The following is an 8,390-nucleotide window of genomic DNA, read 5'->3' as shown; positions in this document are numbered from 1 at the left end:
ATGTTATTCTTAGTTGAAAGCTAAATTTAGGAGGTTCATATGCTAATTTCTTAGACCTTGAAGACTGCCTCTAATCTGAATGCATTTTGACCACTAGAGAGCATTAGAGCATGTGTTTCATATAGATAACATTGAGCTCATGCACGGGAAGTGACCTAGGAGTGAGCACTGATTGGCTAAAATGCAAGTCTGTCAAAAGAACTGAAATTAGGGGGCAGTTTGCAGATGCTTAGCTACAAGGTAATTACAGAGGTAAAACGTGTATTTTATTGTAACTGTTGGTTATGCAAAACTGGGGAATGGATAATAAAGGGATTATCTTTCTTTTTAAACAACAACAATTCTGGTGTTGACTGTCCCTTTAGCATGGAATAATATGAGGCATTTTGTATCTTTCATTTCCAAGCCTAACTACATGACACTCAGGTGGAGAGTAGACTGAGATTTCCTAGGAGGACACCTTGGCTAAAGGGATATTAAACAGTAAATACATGCTAGACAAAATTATTTTTTCAAAGCAAACATAAGCTGCACTAGAATATTTAGATTTTTTTTTTACTATCATATTAGCTGTTTAAATATTGAAGATAAAAGGCTTAGTTTCTAGAAAGCAATGGGTGCCACAATGTTTGAACAAGTTTTCTATTTATCTCCGACTTCTGCTGAGAACAATTAGGTAAATATATAAATCAGGCAATAAAATAGAGCTTGTGCAAACAAAGCTGTTTGGAAACCGTTAGATAATCTTTTGTTACACATACCCTTGGTTTAACAGTCTCTTTTATTGCCTGTTAAATATCTGTTTCTAATTGTTCTCAGCAGGAGGGTGAGATAAAGGGGAAAATTAAAGGGATACTAAACCCAATTTTTTTATTTCATGATTCAGATAGAGCATGAGATTTTAAGCACCTTTCTAATTTACTCCTATTATCAATTTTTCTTTATTCTCTTGCTATCTTGATTTGAAAAAGCAATACTGTAAGCTTTAGAGCCAGACCATTTTTTGTTCAGCACATGTTTAGCACTTGCTGATTTGTGGCTAAATGTAGCAAACCAATCAGCAGCTCTACCAAGGTGCTGAACTAAAAAATGGGCCGGCTCCTAACCTTTTATTAATGCTTTTTTCAAATCAAGATAACATGAGAACAAAGAAAAATTGATAATAGGAGTAAATTAGAAAGTTGCTTAAAATTGCATGCTCTATCTGAATCATGAAAGAAAAAATGAGGGGTTAGTATCCCTTTAAGTTCAAACATGGCAGCACCCATTCTATAGAAAGTCAGTGGATTTAATTACAGAAAAAAGGGACAAAATAAATAATGAAAGTATATTGCATAGTAATTTTAACTACACATACTTAAACATTTTATATTACAAACTCTTATTGTAACATATTGTTTTACCTTAAAAAAAAACAACATAATTATGAGTAGTAGAAAAGAAAAAAACAATGCGAGAGAGAGGGACACCCGCTTTGGGTTGCCCAGAATGTGAGGGTAAGAGAAGGTACACTCTAAATAAGGAATTTAGTTTATGGAGAAGGGTTTATGGTATCAGGAGGACTGTGTAATATATAGTGATATTCTTTGTAAAGGTAACAGGTATAAAGGGTGGGCTATACAGGCGGAAGGGCATAAGATGGAGGGGAATAAGGGTGCTGGGCTGAGGGGCCCTACAAATGCTAAGGGTGGCCCTAAACTTTGTATTGTATTTCCATTCTTAAAGGGACAGTCTACACTAACTTTGCACAACCAACATTGTTATATTAATATACTTTATAACATTTAAACCTCTAAATGTTTGCCTGTTTTAAAGGCTTTATAGACAGCCTCTTAATCACATGCTTTTTTTAATTTGCTTTTCACAATAAGAGACTGTTAGTTCATGTGGGCCATATAGATAACATTGTGTTCACGCCAGAGAAGTTATTTAAGATTTTGCCCAACACAGTATTAAATGTAAGTCAATAGATAATAAATACAAAGTCATGTGATCAGGGGGCTGTCAGAAGCTGCTTAGATACCAGGTAATCACAGAGGTAAACAGTATATTAATATAACCGTGTTGTGTTGGTTATGCAAAACTCGGGAATGGGTAATAAAGGCATTATCTATCTTTTAAAACAATAACAACCATATTGTAGACTGTCCCTTTAATTTCACCCACTTTTCCTCAAATTCAAATACACTTGAATGTTGATAATATGCTAGGCTTTTATATTTTTTTTTAAAAAAAGTCTAAAAAATACTTTTTTGGTTGTTAAAAAGTGTGTTTTAGCAGAAGAATCCAAAACATTCTACCTACCTTGTATGTCCCTTTAGCTATGGAAATTGTCATTGTTCCACCAGGTGCATAATTAGACCTTACTGGGCCCCAGGGCAAAGTCTGTGGCAGCTCTTATGTTATGTTATTATTTTTATTATCATTTATTTGTAGAGCGCTAACAGATTCTGCAGCACTAATTATTCATTTACTACTGTTAGTTATAATGTATGACCCTAGAAAGCTGAACCTGTCTTATCTGAGACCCCTGCGGTTATCTTTCTGGTTTCATCTTTAGACATTAGGCAGGTTGTGCTGTCCAAAATATCTTATGTGCAAGTTATTTTAAAAGTGTTTTTTATTATTATTATTAATATTATTGCAGCAACACTTGACTGAAACTAGATATTTCTTTTTGGTAGTTATACACACAAAAACGGAATAAAATATGTAATACTATATCTTTCACAGGTCTAAATGCAAACAAGTTATTGGGGCCTATCTATCAAGCTCCGTACGGAACGTAAGGGCCCGTGTTTCTGGCGAGTCTAAAGACCGCTGCTCCATTACCCTGTCCGCTTGCTCTGATGAGGCTGACAGAAATCGCCGCAATTTAACCCGATCGAGTACAATCGGGTTGATTGACACCCCCCAGCTGGCGGCCGATTGGCCGTGAGTCTGCAGGGGGCGGCGTTGCACCAGCAGCTCTTGTGAGCTGCTGGTGCAATGCTGAATACGGAGAGCATATTGCTCTCCGCATTCAGCTATGTCTGTCGGACCTGATCCGCACTGTCGGATCAGGTCCGACAGACATTTGTTAAATAGGCCTCTTTGTCTTCTGTTAAGAGCTATCAGTCGGCTAGATTACAAATGTTGTGGTACGGCTTTTAACACTGAAAAAATGGCCATTCCAATGTAATGACGAGGAATGCATATTAAGAGTCGTGTCGGCTATATAGCTATACCGCAAGCATTTTAGCCTGTAACACAACATCCATTCCACACTCACAAAAATTACATTTTTGTGTGGTATTTTTATAGCACCGGTATTACAGGTTGTGCGTTGCGGTTAAAATGCTTGTGTCACAGCCTATACCGATACGAGCCATACCGCCATCTGAGAGCAGTAGTTATGGATTTTGCGAAAACAAAAATGTTTCACAAAACTCATAACTAAAGTGTTACAAAGTACACTAACACCCATAAACTACCTATTAACCCCTAAACTGCCGCCCTCCTGCATCGCAAGTACTATATTAAACTTATTAACCCCTAATCTGCCGTTCACCCACATTGCGACTATTAAATAAACCTATTAACCCGTAATCTGCTATCCTCCCACTTCGCCAACACTATAATAAAGTTATTAACCCCTAAACCTCCGGCCTCCCACATCGCTGCACTAAATAACCTTTTAACCCCTAATCCTCCTGCCTCCCTCATCGCTGCCACTAAATAAACCTATTAACCCCTAAACCGCCAGCCCCCCCACATCGCAAAACACTAAATTAAACTATTAAACCCTAAACCTAACACCCCCCTAATTTAAAATTACAAAATAACTGTCTTAAAATAAATAAAAACTTACCTGTGAAATAAAAATAAACCTAACATTAAACTATAAATTAACCTAACATTACTATTCTAATATAATTAAAAAATACTACCAATAAAAAAATTTAAATTACAAATTAAAAAAAAACCTAACACTACAAAAAAATTAAAAAATCTAAAATTACGGGGGGCGGAGCCAGGGCGCGACTAAGATGGTTGCATAATTCCTTAGCTCCGTAATACTGGCTCAATAAAAGAATCGCTGGGGCCTGCAAAACCTCCCTATCATGCCATAAAACTACTTAGATGGACACATAAAGCAGCAGAGAAAAGGCAGAGAGGGGCAGTAGACCACTTGCAAAGGTGAACAAGTTTATTTACACCGCCACGCATCAGACACAGCAGGGACTCCGGGCGCCATCTTTGAGGAAAAAGTAAAGCGGCCAGACAGCTTGATCTAGGACTATGCGGTAAGCACAGGCGGCCCTAATAGACAATCAGTGGGGCTAAAAAAAATTGTGTAAACCGGACAGCCAAACGGAGCACAAAATATCACGGACACCGACAAAAAACCTAACAAATAGGCTCCGTTAGCAAGCACACTAAACCCCTGGTCGAACGCAGCACACCAAAAGTCAACGGGGGAGAATAGTGAAGCTATTCAACACTGGGGACAACATCTGAAATAGGTCACAGCACTAATACTACCTGATCAGCGTAATTATAGAGGTTATCAGAGATCTGAGGAGACGCTGACTGTGCAGGCTTGAGATCCCTGAAGATTCAAGGTAAATACAACACATTGCAAGCCCCACATGAACATTTACATTTGCCATTTAAAAACAGTGCATATTGGAGATAACTGAGTATACACACTCTGTGGAGATAACTTAAAGCACTTAATGATGGCTGCAAGGAAACAGATCAAGCCACTTAAAATCACTAAACACATGTCTGTAAAAGATACCTCAGTCAGCGGCTTTTTCGGCACACAGGCCAGGTTATCACAATCTTCAGACCCTGGTCTCCCAGACACTCCTAATAGGGAGCTTAATTATTCCAGCTCCATCACACCTCCGCAAGAATCATCCACACAAATACCAACCTCCCTATTGACATCCCTAGCCTCAAAGCAAGACATTGCAGAGATAATTAAAACCTGCATGAAAGAGGAAATGGCTGAACTCAAGCAAGAAATACACACCTTAGGATTTCGCATAGAAGCACTTGAGGATAACTCAGACCTAATTAAAGAGGATGTGAATGCCCTTCAAGATCAATCTTCTCTACATTCAACACTCATTGACACCTTGAATGATAAAATTGAGGATCTTGAAAATCGCAACCATAGGAAAAACCTACGGATATGGGGTGTCCCTGAATCTGTCCTCCCAAAGGATCTCCCCACATTTTTACCGGCCCTATTTCAACATCTTACTGGGACTCCAGCTGTGGAAAACATACAATGGGACAGGGCCCACAGGGCATTGCGGCCTAAGCCACCAGATACAGCCCCGCCACGGGAAATAATAATAAAATTCCGCCAATTCAGAGAGAAAGAAGAGCTGTTGAACTGCTCTAGAAAGAACCAACCGGTACGCTTTAGAGGCACTGTCCTGCAATTTTACACTGACCTCTCCACACGCACGCTCCAAAGACGCCGCAAACTTGGCCCTCTTACAACACTCCTGAGACAAAAGAGGATTTTATACAGATGGGGATTCCCATTCCATTTATATGTCCTGGACGAGAACCAGAAACTTTCTTGTAGAACATTAGAAGACATCCCTAACTTCTGCAGGGCATTGGATCTAGACCCCCCTAACTGCGAGACACAAACACCAATGCCAAATGACATAGATAAGAGACTACCCTCACAGCCAAAAGAAAAGTGGCATCGGATCCAACAAACCAAAAAAGACCAAACTCAAGCACAGCTCTCATCACCGCCAAAGAAAAAGGCAGCCATGACCTTCTCAGCAACACAGGCCAAGCAGAAATTACAGATGGAAAACTGATAACTTTATCCTACTAGAATCTGACCTTAGTCACCTATTTTAGAACATTTACACCTCTACTTAAGGTCCCCTTTTTTTTTCACCTCGACATCCCAATTGGCGCAGGATGGTAAGCTAAGGAAAGACATTCACCTTTTTGAGTATTGCTCGGGAGGGAGGTAGGGAAACCAGCGATAGGAAACATGCTTTAAATTAAATCATTTGATGAGCCAGTTACCACATCTCACCACCTATCTGGTCAAGCTGATTGTGACTTTTCCTAATACCCAGGTCACAATGCACGCACTTTGCGCTCCCGAAAGCTCTTTGGGAAGCTTAATCGGCCTGATGGTCAGTTCTTTTTTGTTGTTTTTGTCATTGTTAATGTTTTATTTGCTGTTGAAATGCCATGAAGTACATTTGTTGATGTTTTATTTACTGTTGAATTGTTATGAAGTACACCGTTTTCCTATCCCAAGATCAGAAAGAGCCTTAAATTATGCCTGCAAATACAATAAGCAACAAATAAATGGATCCAAACACTAGAGACAAACACTTATTCCTCATAACCCAAAATGTAAAGGGCTTTAATTCGCCTCAGAAAAGATCTCTGGCCCTCACAGATCTGCATAAAAAAAAAAGGGGACGTCCTCTTTTTACAAGAGACTCATTTTCAAAAATCCAAAGAACCCAAATATTTAGGCCCCTTATACACACAACATTTTCACAGCTCATCAGATCTGAAAAAAAATGGGGTGAGCATCCTGATCAGTAAACATATCCCTTTTACACCATTGCAATCGCATACAGACTCAGAGGGCAGATTCCTATGTGTCTTTGGACTGCTTTATGGCACCCCAACCACACTAATAAACCTTTATGCTCCCAATACTAAGCAGTTACCATTTTTTAAAAAATGTTTCCAACAAATCTTACAATTTTCAAAAGGCACAATCATATTAGGAGGCGACTTTAACACCCCCCTCCAACCAGACATAGACAGCTCAAACCCCCGCCCCAACACATTAAGAAGCACTACTAGGTATTTATGGAAAAGTATGCGAGACCAAAATTTGTATGATATTTGGAGACTACTAAACCCCTCTAGAAGGGACTATATGTTCTTTTCTTCTCCCCATAAATCCTATAGCAGAATTGATTACTTTTTGCTAAATCAAAAGGGCTTATCTGCCGTCTCAACCGTCAAAATCTCACACACTGCATGGTCTGACCACTCGGCAGTAATACTGCAACTCAAGTGGCCTACAGCACCATCAAACACTTACCTTTGGAAACTAGAGGATAACTTACTAACAGCCCCAGAGTTCATAACCAAGATAGAAAAATTAATACCGGAATATTTTCAGTTTAACTCACAGCCACATTCAAACCCCTTTGTAGTCTGGGAAGCGCACAAATGTTACCTCAGGGGGGAATTTATTAAGAGACAATCCCACCTTAAAAAGCTTGCTAGACACCACTACCAGCAATTAACTGACACTCTATCTAAGATAGAATACGAGCACAAAATTAACCCCAAAGACCAACAACTGCAAACCAAATTAGAAGAGGCAAGACAAGCAGTCCAGAACCTCCTATTAAAGGAATGCAACCGCATAGCATTAAACACTAGGCAAAAGTTTTATTTTGAAAATAACAGAGCGGGGAAATTATTAGCTAGGGCGTTAAAACTTAAAAAATTAAAGAACTTTGTACTCGAGCTGAAAACTCAGAATAACGGTAAGGTACACTCTACACCAGACATTCTCACTCAGTTCCATACATATTACTCCAAGCTATATAACCTGAAAGCCAATTCCACACAAATCAACAGCAGTCAAGAGGGAAAACACTACCTACAAAACTCCCGGTTATCAAAAATCTCGAGGTCGCAGGAACACGACCTGGAGACTCCGATCACCCCAACAGAAATTTCTGAAGCACTCAAACAGATGCCGATAGGAAAAAGCCCAGGCCCAGACGGGTTCACTGTACAATATTACAAAAAATTTCTCCCATTGCTACTACCGCACTTATGCTCCATATTCAATCACACTGACCATGAAAACCCTTTTCCACCTTTTATGCTAGAGGCATATATAACGGTTTTACCAAAACCGGGGAAGACACCAGATGCACCAGCCAATTTTAGACCCATCTCACTTTTGAACGTTGATATTAAAATTTATGCAAAAATTTTGGCCAACAGAATTAATAAACTACTCCCCCAAATAATTAATTTCAACCAAGTAGGTTTTGTCCCCCATAGGGAAGCCAGGGACAATACCATTAAAGTATTAAACCTATTAGAATATTCCCAGACCCACAAAATTCCTACAATGTTTTTGGCCATAGACGCAGAAAAAGCCTTCGATAGGCTAGATTGGCAATTTCTACTATGACACTATGCTACAATTTGGCTTCAGCCAACCGTTTGTTGGCAAAATATTCTCTCTATATAACGTACCTAGGGCCAGAATTAAGGCAAATGACTCACTATCAGAACCCGTTTTAATCAATAACGGCACGAGACAAGGCTGTCCTCTATCACCCCTTCTGTTTATCATGGCCATGGAA

This window comes from Bombina bombina, chromosome 4, assembly GCF_027579735.1.
Source record: "Bombina bombina isolate aBomBom1 chromosome 4, aBomBom1.pri, whole genome shotgun sequence".
Taxonomy (NCBI): Eukaryota; Metazoa; Chordata; class Amphibia; order Anura; family Bombinatoridae; genus Bombina; species Bombina bombina.
Note: the sequence above shows the minus strand (reverse complement) of the source record.